We start from the raw sequence: 13,645 nt of genomic DNA on the forward strand, positions 1-13,645 counted from the left end.
GTTATAGTTATTAGAGAGTAGTTATTTTGAATCCTATATATTTGAAAAAATGTAGGTTCTTAGAATAATGTAGGCTATGATCGAACCTTAGCTAGGACAGATTAGGTAGTATGAACCCTAGTTAATTCGTATGAACCCTAGGTTTTTAAATTTAGTTAGGTTTTAAAGTTAGGAAGGAAATTTAGCTAGGTTTTTAATTAGGTGTAGTTAATAGAATTTAGGTGTTTTAGGTGTATTTAACAGAATTTTAGGTGTTTTAGTTGTTTTAGGTGTAGTTAACAGAATTTTAGCTGTTTTAGTTGTTTAAGGTGTACTTAACAGAATTCTAGGTATTTTTAGTTAAAGCAATTGTTGTTATTTTTTAGTTAAAACAATTTTTCTTGTTATATGCAAATTTGCAGTGGACATGTCATATTTTTAACATGTCACATTTTGGACATGTCATATTTTTCAGAGTGGCCTATGTTTTACTAGAAATGTCGATTCGTTTACATTTTGGCAAATTTCAGGTGCTCGATATGTCATGCTTTTAACAAAGGTCATGCCGAATTTTGCTAAGTGTTTATTATTATTTTTTCATAATTAATCATTTTGTTCTCGACGTCAACGATGTCTAACCCACATCCTTGTCGTCAACTCGGCGGAGGAGGCCTGCTTGAGCAGAGGGGCCATGTCCGGGACTAGGCTCCGCCGGGCTGGTACTGGGTTATGCTACCTTCTGGTGAACGCAGCTTAGTGAGGAGCCAGCCCGTCGTCGACCCGGAGTGTCTTTGGTTGTGGTCATGTGGGCCTGCATCGGTGCAGAGGCTTGAGTCCCCCGCGCCGGTGGTACAGCACCGTGTCATGGAGGAGGACGCGCACGTCCTGTGCTACATGGTTGCGTTGACGGACGAGAGGTTCTCCAATACCTGGCAGAGTCTTCAAGGATCTCACCGGAGCTATGATCCTGTGATAGTTCCTTCTTTTTGGGTATCCACCGCGGCCCACTAAACCTAGAGGAGCTATAATTCGAGATGTATTAGTGATATGATATGATGATCTTTGCTACAAACTACTATATATGTATTCGTTGATGGGTTATTAATTTCCTATTAGTTATTTGCTTACTGAATGCAAAATATGAGCGCGGTCTATGCTACAAACTACTATATATGTATTCGATGATGGATTATATGATGATCTTTGCTACAAACTAGGTTCGATGATGATCTTTGCTACAAACTACTACAAACTACAAATTTTAGGTGTTTTAGTTGTTATATGATGATCTTTGCTACAAACTACTATATATATGTATTCGATGATGGATTATTAATTACCTATTAGGAAATGTTTGATGATGGAAGGGAATTCGCTATGTGCGAGTACTGCAAAGATGAGCACGGTCTGTGCGATAGGTCTCACCTAGTAGAAGGTCGGTGCTTCAGCATCAAGCTCCAAGAGACCTTCAATGTTGAAATGGTACGCAACGACGACAAGTGTTTTTTGTTATTTTTGCACGACTTCTCTACTTCTTCAACGTGTAATTTCCGTCATTTACAATTCGACTAGCTTATCCCATGCCATGTGTTTTTTGTTATTTCTTGCATGACTTCTCTACTTCTTCAATGTTATGTCTTGGAGGAGATGGGTTTTGAAGATCATGAAAGCATTGAGACAAAGATAATTGAACTAAGGACCCATCATGGTTATGATTTTGTGAACTCATCCAATTTTGGTTGCCTGAATTGGGAAGCACTTTGCAAGGCATATGATTTTCATGAGGGTATGCTTCTCACCTTTGATCTTGGTGATCCTGACATCGACAAAAAGAATATGACCATTTGGGTCCTTGTTGACACACTTCCAGTTCTACCGCTGTGTGAGTTTCTCAAACATATTTATTAAGTAATTTATATTGTTTATTTCAAAATAGTTGACAGCTTATTTCCATTGATAACTTATTTTCATTCTTCAAAAAATGTACGGAAGATGGTAGACATAACCTACTACTACAATGATGAAGCAAAGATGGTCTTATCGCGTTTTTTATTGATCTTGAGAACTACAATAGCTATTATCAAACTCCACCACGTTATGGTCAATATGTGCCACTAGTGCACGTGTTGAACTATGGTAACATCAATGGAGATAGCATGGTAAGATTTTCTACTATTACGACATCCATGCATCTTTTGAATAAATTCTTCTAAAACTAAACTACATTGCTAACTACAAAGTTATTACTATGTTTTTGAACAGAAAATCCAGATGGATTGTGTGCCTCATCTGATGTTGCCGAGAGGTCGCTTTGATGTTATGAGCTTACGGCCAGCACGGCATGGTCAGCCGCAGTTTCCACATCACTCATGTCCATACCGGATTTCTAAAAGCGAGGAAGCCATGATAATAAATGATTTCAAAAAATGTTTCGACCATGGTAGAGAGCTACTTGGAAGCAACATTGTGCGTAGGCCAAGACTTGGAGACATGATGATCTTCGTTATTTATTTTGGAGAGTTCATTTTCCTTAATGCAGAGTCAATGCTTATATTGTTTTATGATATTTTACCTAAGAGAGGGTAGAGTAGGTCCTATGAGAGGAGTAGGTCCTAGCTAGAATGTGTTATTATGTGCTACAATGTGTTAGAGTTGATGATGATGAGGAGGGGTTGTGATTATGACTAGTGACCAACTTGTTATATGATGTCTCATTGACGAACATTGTTTGGTGGTGATGACAAGTGGTAATGAATATGCTATTTAAACAGACTAGTTCATGATGAGTTGTTATTGTATAAAAGATATATCTGTTTAAACATGTACATTGCCAAAATACGAACAAAAATCATAAATTTTAGCAGTGGCGCGGGCCAAAATATTACCAGCAGTGCTCATTTACCAGTAGCGCTTTCCAGTGCCGCGCTACTAGTATCTGAACTTACCAGTAGCGCTGGCCTAAACAAGCGCTACTGCTACAAAATAGTTGTAGCGCCGTAGCAGTAGCGCTCGCGCCCGCGCTACTGGTAGCTCAAAAACTAGCGCTACTGGTAAGGTTTTCCCTAGTAGTGAACTGATCCCATGTGACATTGGCTATGGGAAAAGTGGTTGTGTAATTCTCCCACCATGATGTTGCTGGTCCATCCAATTGATGTGTGGCAAAGTGCACCTTCTCTGCATCTGTGCAACCTGCGGTGGTCAAATCCCTTCCAATCCTGAGTAGCCAGTCATCAGCAATAATCGGCTCGGTCCTACTGGAGAACACCGGTGGATTCAGCGTCAAAAAATGGGCTAAGTTGTCAACTGGAGGTGGTGGCGGTGGGTTGTTGTTGTTGTTGTTGTTGTTGCCTTGGTTCTGGACTAGTAGTTGCATCAAGGCATTTTGTTGTTGGATCAACTGAGTGAGCTCCGTTGGGAAAAAAATCCGGGGTCACGTCTCGGAGGCATCTGATGGGTTTAGAGGAGAGAGATTATAATAGAATGAGGTCTAAGGAGGAAACACTACCCATATGGACATGAGACAAACACATTAAGATCACACCACTCAATTCAAACAAGGGCGTACAATTGATCTGGCTACCGTTACAAAAACCCGGATTACTACTCTATACATGGGGAATACTACTGATAATATGGTGGTCATCTAGAAATTTTGATCGGTGGAATACTCCATGATATCTGCTCCAGCTTCGTCTTCATAATCATCATCATTGCTGTCGGGGTTGGAGTCGGTGTCGTTGATGATGATGTAGTCCTTGGAAAGGTCGTCATCTCCTCCTGGCACGGGGTCTCCCATGAATATTCCTAGCTTCCTTGTTAGGTCGTCATTCTTTTCTACTAGTATTGTGATTTCCTCCTCATATCCGTCGCGTGTACACTTGAGTTCCTCTTCAAGATCCATGTTCCTGGTCATCACCTTCTTCAGATCTATCATGCTTGCGCATATTTCGTTCTCCTTGCGACGAATATGCTGGTTTAACTCCTGGATGAAGGCTGCAATGGACCTGTCCCTCCTGGTGCTGATCATCTCCCATTCCTCATCTCGGCGCCCACATATCTGGTAGATGGTGTCCTTAAGATCCTTATGATAAACTTTGCCGATGCGTCCCATGGCGATGTGGGCTGCCATGCTCTTTCCTAGACTCCAGGTTGGTGCATCGAAGGAAAACTCTATGGGCTCAGTAACTGGCGTGAATGTCCTTCCTGGAACATGAACTCGAATCATCCAACGCTCCTCTTCTGGTAAAGTGGCGGTGTAGGTCCTGATGAAGCTTGGTATTCCGATATTCAGGTACCTAGTGACTTCCTTCAAGTGTCGTCCAAAAGGGGTGTCTTCATCCGGTTGAGCAAACATGTTCCTTGGGTCCGCCATCTATAGAGTGGAAAATGGAGAGGAGTCAGAAATGAGTAGGGAAGAGGATCGGTAATGCTGACACACACAGTACTTGAAGGATTTATAACAGAGTTTCAATCACACACTTAATACATCGATAGTCTCAAAAGAGAACTTATTGCAATAATATGGCTTAAGGCCAACTAAATAAGATAACAGTGGAAGGCTTCGAAGGTAAAGCGAGTCCATCAACTCCAACGGCATAGCTGAGTGCACGACAACGACCTAGCGCATCTTACTCTTCGTTTGAGAAGTTTGCAACATAATAAGTTGCAGCCCGAAAACGGGCCAGCACATGGAATATGCTGGCAAAATAACAATCTAGAGCAATGAACATGAAACAGCTATAACTACATGCGTATTTGGCTGGTGGAGGCTCTACGGTTTTCATGTTTTTGCGAAAAGTCAATTTTTCCCAACAACAAAGGAATATATTTTGTTTAACTATCATGGTTGTTGATAAACATTGAGAATGGTAACCCCATCTCAATCCCAATTAAAGTAACTAGTCGTCAGCCCGTGCGCCTGCACGGGCTAGTCTTTATAAATTTTGTACAATATTATTTTCAAGATTTAACATATTATAATTTATATTTTCTTAGCAAATAATGTGAGTTGGTGTATATCCGCATATCAATTCAAGAAGTAAAGACGGTTTCATTTTTAATTCAATGCAGTGCAATAAAGATTTCATGTAGTATTAAATTGGAATACAATGCTCCCTGATCTTTTTTAGATCTGAAACAATATCCACTTATTTATATATTTTCCAAATATTATAAATTAAGATCAAGGTTTGATACAAAAAGAGGTAAATTTGTTGGGCACCAATGTTGTTATCTTGTACCTTTGATTTTCAAGGCTGGTAACTTTTGTAGTCCTATTTTCATAGCGATTAACCCCCCCCACAAAGTTAGCAAAATTTATCTATTTTCTATAATAAATGCATTATATGCTTCTCTAACAACTGCAACAAAAAAGCGAATACCAATATCAGCTCACCATTTTAAAATTAAGGTAGCCAGAAGTATCAAAGCTCATTACTGAATAAAATATTCAGACGATACAATTTTAGGATATATGGTTGAAGAAGCAAGAAATAACGATGGCCCTACAAATGCTTAGAGAAATCTGGGACATTAGTTAAATTTTGTCGAGTTTCCTGTTTGGTTTGCTCCTACAGATGCTAATGTGGCAATCATATTTGTGCCAAGAAATGCCTGCTTGTATATGTTTCGGAGTTATATTCATCCTTATCATAATCCGGTCAAGATAAATAAGGCTTAGGTGCATTTCAGTGTCATATATATAGGGTACCTTGTGCTTTTACGATATTACACGCTTGACAACAACTGAAGATTCAAGACTCACGAATCAGCTGAAGGGTAGAAATGTTTACTATATGGAGACCATGTGAGTTCTAAAAAGGTTGATGTGCCATCTGAAAAATGAAAAGACAAACATGATACATTTTTTATAAGTCAGTCCATTTGAAGAAATTAGGCACAACACTACAAAGAAACCGTAGAGCATAACCCCTTCTGGCGTATCATCCTATATTAATGTAATAAGTCTATATAGAATGTAATTATATGGGTAACGTGACGAATCTGGATACATCCTATACGAATTAAAATTTTAAAGTTGCTGAGGTGTGGGGACAACAATACTGTACCTCACAATAAGAGGAAGTTTAACTTACGAAAATAATGAGGAATATCATCCATTATTGATGCAAGAATACTGCTATACGTGGAAGGCAGCTAACACATGAATATATGTTAGTACTGTTACGCCAATATTCTTGCCAAAAAAATCAACAATATCAAAAAGACCTACATAACTATCTGTGACATTTAGCATCACTTGAAAAGAAGAAAGATGATTGAAATAATTGAAGGTGTTAAAACTTTGATAAGATATGTTGCATATGATATACGAAGCCTAAGTTGGTGAACATAAAATGGCACGTTAGAAATCGTTCGACCGGAATAAAAGGCATGTCATACAACTATTTCAAATGATCCAACTCTTCCAACAAACAGCAAGAAAAGATGAAAAAAAAGCTGCATTTTCCATATTTTCTATGTCCAATAAACGTTTACCTGCTTTCTTGGGTATAGAACAACAAACGACTTAATTTCTCAAGGTAGCATCAGCAACACCTGTAATAATTTTGCTTGTATTCTTTCTCTCTTTTAATTTCCGATCTACTGCTTAAACTTCTGCTTCTATGCCATGAACCTGAAGGTCATACGAATAACTTCAGTGCAAGATATACATATGTGTATTGTGCTATTGCATGGATATCGCCTGCCAAAAATTCTAACTCAAATAAAGGCATATTCTATTGCTTGAACAAAATCTCACAATAAAACTCCAAACAAATTTTGTTTAAAATTCGGACATCCATGTCATACAATCTGAAGAAAAAAACATATGTACAGGAAGATAAATTACATTTTTAGTCCAGTAAAGGAAATCGAATAAATAAGTTCACTGTTTCAACAAAGTCATTGTACGACGGGGAGCCTTAATCTGACGTACAGCCCCAACAAAAAACTGATATGCACTGATTTCCTAGCAACTATGACGGTGGTGTGTATTTTTTTCAGTAGTCGACTAATTCTGGACATTGGCATCCTTGTAATCTGGAACTAATTGAAGAGCAAATAGTAAGATATGTATTTTATCCTCTCATGAAACATATCAGTATAGTTGTAAAAACTTTCAAACTAATAGAAGAGAAAACAATATGCTCGCTTGGAAGATATGAGGGCAAGCATCACATACTACATGTGCATCACCCCGCCAGCAGCCAAAATCTGCCAATCTGTCGACGGTGAGCCTCCCGTCACTCACTTCTACACTTCTGCTGAGCTCCTCCTTGCTGCACCTGCCCATTAGTGGTTAGATCTTTCAGTCTTCTTTGCTTTTGAAAAGAAACAAAAATAAAAAACCTATGGTTCAAATCGTCATATTTGACGCATATTAATTTCTAATCCCTTATTTATTAGTAATTGTAGATTCTCTGGAAATCAATTGCTGCTTCGTGTTTTGCTTAAGCATAATCAATTGTATATGATTGAAAGTCGTATGTATGCTATTTTGAAAGTTTTAGATGCTCCATTGACATTCGATAATTACCTAGCTAATGCATACAATAGCTAGTACTCGATCGGTGGATGAATGGAAGTTGGTATAACTTTTTGAAAGACCTTAAATACTTTTTTGAAAGACCTAAGTTGGTATAACTTAAATATCATTTGTATAGGAAGATAATTGAGGCCTAGGCCTCATCCCTTTGCTTAGGCAGGATGATAATCTAAGCAATAGCATGGACATAATAGAAGAAGATTTAGCCTGTATTCAGGAAAAATAAATATAAGAGATCCAAATCAGGTATGTGTATATAAAGATCAGCAAACTTTGTAATGAAACTTACCTACCCACTGAGTCACGGAGAGGGGATCAGCCTTTGAGTTGAGTCCTTGACCTTTTGAGGACCAACCATCCCTTACAAAACAGCATCAACAAAATTAGGAGGCCCATCACTAGTAGAAAAAGGGTCAAATGTGCGACACATTAGTCCCGGTTTGTAACAGAACCGGCACTAATGTGTCCATTAGTGCCGGTTCCAAGGGCTAGGCGGGAGGAGCTCTTTAGTACCGGTTCGTGGCGAACCTTGAGCACCGGTTAGTGCCACGAACCGGTACTAATGAGAGTGGTGGCAGGATGTTGTCAGAGTGGGGCCCCTCCAGCATCTTTACTACCGGTTCGTGCCACGAACCGGTACTAAAGGTCGTCCTATATAAACCCTTCGTCCACCAGCACTCTGTTCTTCCCCCTTTCCCCTCTCCCTCTCCTCTTTTCTTCCCTTCTTCCTCTCGAGTTCATCACAAAATTTGCCCCAAATTTGTCAAGATTTGCAGGCCCCCATCCATTCAAATGATCACAAAGGTTAGCAACTTTGTCCTTTCATCTCTCATTGCTAGATTAGCTCTTGCATTGGTTTATATAGTGATTTATTGTGGGTTTTAGTAATTTGGGAGGAATTATATGTGGTAGTATTTGATTTATATGCAAATTGAGGTCAAAATAACACTTAGTTTGCATATGTAGGTGTGGTTTACTTAGTGCCTTCTAAATCTCCGTCGTAACCACCGTTGATTGCCCGCACCGTCCCGTCGCTGGCACCACCTTGTGGTGAGCCTCTTGTTCATGAAATTTTATATAAAAAATTGATGTTTGTGTGATTTGGGTATATAGTTACTCGTATAATTATCTTACCCGTACGTTGTTTGTTATACATAGTGCCATGGTTTTGATATTCGTCCCCGTCAGCCCTCGCCCTTGTTATGATTCGGATGTGGTATATTCTCTTTTAAAACTATTTGTTCATTTTGTGTTTATGACAAATTATGCCCATCAAGCTGACATAGATATTTGTATGTAGGAGGTAGTTGAACCGGAAATTCCAACTGACCCTATTGTCGAGAGGTTAAATTTAGTTGAAAGAGAAAACGAGGATTTGAAAGAAAAAATGAAAAGAATTGAGGGGGAGAAGATGGAATTGGAGTTGCATGTTGTCGATGTCGTCGATGATCACAAGATTAAGATGGAGAAAATGCGCTTGAAGATTAAAAAGATTAGAAAATATGCCATTCATAGTGAGGCTTGGTATCATTATGCTATTGGATCAATTGTTACCTTAGTTGCGATCTTGATCGCATTTGTTGTTGCATTTAAATTCTTTACCTAGAGAGTTATTTGTTTGTTGCATTTAAGTGATGTATGAACTTTATGTATGAACTTTATGTATTGTATTAATTTGGTATTTTCGGTGTTGTGTATTGATGATGAGCCGGCAATGGATGTACGATGACCGATGCTCTCTCGAGTTCATTAATGGCGTGCATACTTTTCTGCTTGCGGCTGAGGCAAACAAGAGGGCGGATGGTTTTATGCCTTGTCCATGTGCTGGCTGTAAGAATGGTCACAATTACTCTACGTCAAGAACCATTCACGTCCACCTGTTTGAGTCCGGTTTCATGCCCCACTATAATGTTTGGACCAAGCATGGAGAAAGAGGGGTCATGATGGAAGACAATGAAGAAGAAGAGGATGACGACAGCTATCCTGGCCATGGGTTCCCTGAATACGATGATACAACAATGACGGAAGAAGCTGAGCTGGTAATGCGGGAAGAAGCTGAGCCGGCAATGTGGGAAGAAGCTAAAGAAGAGGCATCGGATGAGCCCGTTGATGATCTAGGTCAGGCCATTCCCGATGCAAAGAGAAACTGCGCAAGTGATTTGGAGAAGAAGAAGTTGCAGCGCATATTAGAGGATCACAAAAAATTGTTGTACCCGAATTGCGTAGGTGACAAGAAAAAGCTGGGCACCACACTGGAATTGCTACAATGGAAGGCAGATAATGGTGTATCTGACAAGGGATTTGGAAAGTTCCTGGTAATGATAAAGAATATGCTTCCAAAGGACAATGAATTGCCCGAGAGTACGTACGAAGCAAAGAAGGTTGTCTGCCCTCTAGGGTTAGAGCTGCAGAAGATACATGCATGCCCTAATGATTGCATCCTCTACCACGGTGAGTACGAGGATTTGAACGCTTTCCCGGTATGCGGTGCATTGCGCTATAAGATCAGCCGCGATGACCCTGGTTATGTCGAGGGTGAGCGCCCCAGGAAGAAGACTCCTGCCAAGGTGATGTGGTATGCTCCTATAATACCATGGTTGAAACGTTTGTTCCAAAACAAAGAGCATGCCAAGGCGATGCGATGGCACAGAGAAGACCGTAAGAAAGACAGAAAGTTTAGAGTACCCGCTGACGGGTCGCAGTGGAGAAAAATCGAAAGAAAGTACGGGAAGGAGTTTGTAGATGATGCAAGGAACGTATGGTTTGGTCTAAGCGCAGATGGCATTAGTCCTTTTGGGGAGCAGAGTAGCAACCATAGCACCTGGCCTGTGACTCTCTGTTTATATAACCTTCCTCCTTGGTTGTGCATGAAGCGGAAGTTCATTATGATGCCAGTGCTCATCCAAGGCCCAAAGCAACCCGGCAACGACATTGATGTGTACCTAAGGCCATTAGTTGAAGAACACTTACAAATGTGGAATGGAACAGGTGTACGTGCATGGGATGAGCACATGGGGGAAGAATTTGACCTAAAGGCATTGTTGTTCGTGACCATCAATGATTGGCCTGCTCTCAGTAACCTTTCAAGACAGACAAACAAGGGATACCGCGCATGCACGCACTGTTTGGACGATACCGACAGTATATATTTAGCTAATTGTAAGAAGAATGTGTAACTGGGATATCATCGATTTCTTCCGAGCAGGCATCCCGTAAGAAAGAAAGGCAAGCATTTCAAAGGTGAGGCGGATCACCGGACGAAGCCTCGCCACCGTACTGGTGCTGATGTACATGATATGGTCAAGGATTTGAAGGTGGTCTTGGGAAAGGGTCCTGGTGGACAACCTGTTCCGAATGACGCTAACGGACGCGCACCCATGTGGAAGAAGAAATCTATATTTTGGGACCTGCCCTATTGGAAAGACCTAGAGGTCCGCTCTGCAATCGACGTGATGCATGTGACGAAGAATCTTTGTGTGACCCTGCTTGGCTTCTTGGGCGTGTATGGGAAGACAAAAGATACACCTGAGGCACGGGAGGACCAGCAACGTATGCACAGAAAAGATGGCATACATCAGGGTCATGCAAGCTACGCTCTTACCAAAGAAGAGAAGGAAATCTTCTTTGAATGTCTGCTCAGTATTAAGGTATCGTCTGGCTTCTCATCAAATATAAAGGGAATAATAAACATGGCAGAGAAAAAGTTCCAGAACCTAAAGTGTCATGACTTCCACGTGATTATGACGCAACTGCTTCTGGTTGCATTGAGGGGGCTTCTACCGGAAAACGTTCGATTAGCCATTTTGAAGCTATGTGCATTCCTCAATGCAATCTCTCAGAAGGTAATCGATCAAGAAATCATACCAAGGTTAGAGAATGATTTGGTGCAATGTCTTGTCAGTTTTGAGTTGGTGTTCCCACCATCCTTCTTCAACATCATGACGCACGTCCTAGTTCACCTATGCGAAGAGATTAACGTTTTGGGTCCTGTATTTCTACACAATATGTTCCCCTTTGAGAGGTTCATGGGAGTCTTAAAGAAATATGTTCATAACCGTGCTAGGCCAGAAGGAAGCATCTCCAAGGGCCATGAAAATGAGGAGGTCATTGAGTTTTGTATTGACTTTATTCCTGACCATAAGCCGATTGGTATTCCTGAATCGCGGTATAAGGGCAGAATGGATGGAAAAGGCATGCTAGGAGGGGAACAAATAATATGTATGGACGGAAATTCTCTCACTGAAGCACACTACACAGTTCTACAGAATTCCGCCTTGGTGGCTCCGTATATGGATGAACACAAGAATTTGCTATGCTCCAAACACCCGGAGCGGTCTGATGACTGGATTACAAGTGAACAAACGAGGAGTTTCGCCAGCTGGTTGCAGACACGTACCATGCATGATGCCTCTATTAAAGATGACCTGTACTTGTTGTCCCAGTTACCATCTTCGAATATAATGACTTTCAAAGGGTACGAGATAAATGGTAATACATTGTACACGATCGCCCAAGATAAGAAGAGCACCAACCAAAACAGTGGTGTCCGCTTTGATGCAGAAACAAAGACGGGAAAGGAAACATATTATGGTTATATACAGGACATATGGGAACTTGACTATCGACGTGGTTTGAAGGTCCCTTTGTTTCAGTGCAAATGGGTCAATATGACACGAGGCGGGGTAACGGAAGACCCACAGTACGGAATGACAACAGTGGATCTCAACAATCTTGCGTATGCAGACGAACCATTCGTCCTAGCCAATGATGTGGCACGGGTCTTCTATGTGAAGGACATGTCTACCAAGCCGAGAAAAAGATAAGATAAGGAAGTGAATGCATTGTACGATGAGCCAAAGCGGCACATAGTTCTTTCTGGGAAGAGAAACATCGTGGGAGTGGATGACAAGATAGACATGTCAGGAGATTATGAAAAGTTTGATGAAATTGCTCCATTCACAGTGAATATTGACCGGAGCATCCCGTTAAATGATCAAGATTTTCCATGGTTACGGCGCAAAGGGACACACGCGAAGAAAAAGTTTCACACCCAAAGATCTGGGATGTGATCGGCTTCAATATCATCACTTTCTTCTGTGTTTCACACCCAGGAGGGAATCTCTGTAATAGTTAGGGTAGTTATGTGTTTTGGCATTTGAAACGCGAAGAAATTTTATGTGCAAACAAATTCTTTCATGCCTTTACTAATTTTTCAGCTAAAAAGGCATTTCATTTTTTAAATAACCTAAGCATTACCAAATTGAATATAATGATAAACACACTAATATTAAACATAATAAAAAAGAATCACTAAAAATGTACTTTTAAAGTTAAGTTATTCACAAACTAGTTATTCACACAAATTTCAAATAATTCAAAATTCAAAATATTCAAATTTAAAAACTACCGGCACTAACTGAAAGTTTCTAAAAACTATCAAAAATATTCACAAAGAAACTCTAAATATAGCAAAAAACAACTAAAAAAAATAAAAATAAATAAATAAAGCAGAAAAGAAAAAACTAAATGAAAAAAGCCCACCTACCGGGCGACAGCGGCCTGCATACGGCTAGAAACCCAACCTGTTGTTGGGCCAGGATGCAGGCCCGCAAGCCCAATAGGCCCCATAGGGCAGAGTAGTAGAGGTAGGCCCAGAAGGCCTCCTTTAGAGAGGAGCTCGAGACAGCAATGGCGGCGGGGCATATAAGCAGGTGCGAGCTCCCTTCGGCTAGCGAAGTGGGACTAAACTTCTGCGCCCCTCGCCTGGCAGCGCAACCCCTTTAGTACCGGGTTGTGGCATCAACCGGTACTAAAGGGGGGGTCTTTAGTACTGGTTGGAGCCACCACCCGGTACTAAAGGTCTTCCCTTCCCGCCGCTTGGCCTGGCCAAAACAGGCCTTTAGTACCGGTTGGTGGCTCCAACCGGTACTAAAGGTGCCTTCTATATATACATCACTTTGAAAAATTTCATTCTCCCTCTGTTTCTTCCTCTGTTTCCCCATTGAAGCACCGCCCGCCCCGATCGATCGACATTGTCGCCGTCCCCATCCCCATCGCAGCCCCCGTCCCGCGCCGCCCCCGTCCCGCGCCGTTGCCGTCGCCGCCCCCATCCCCGTC

Source organism: Triticum dicoccoides, chromosome 7A, assembly GCF_002162155.2.
Source record: "Triticum dicoccoides isolate Atlit2015 ecotype Zavitan chromosome 7A, WEW_v2.0, whole genome shotgun sequence".
Taxonomy (NCBI): Eukaryota; Viridiplantae; Streptophyta; class Magnoliopsida; order Poales; family Poaceae; genus Triticum; species Triticum dicoccoides.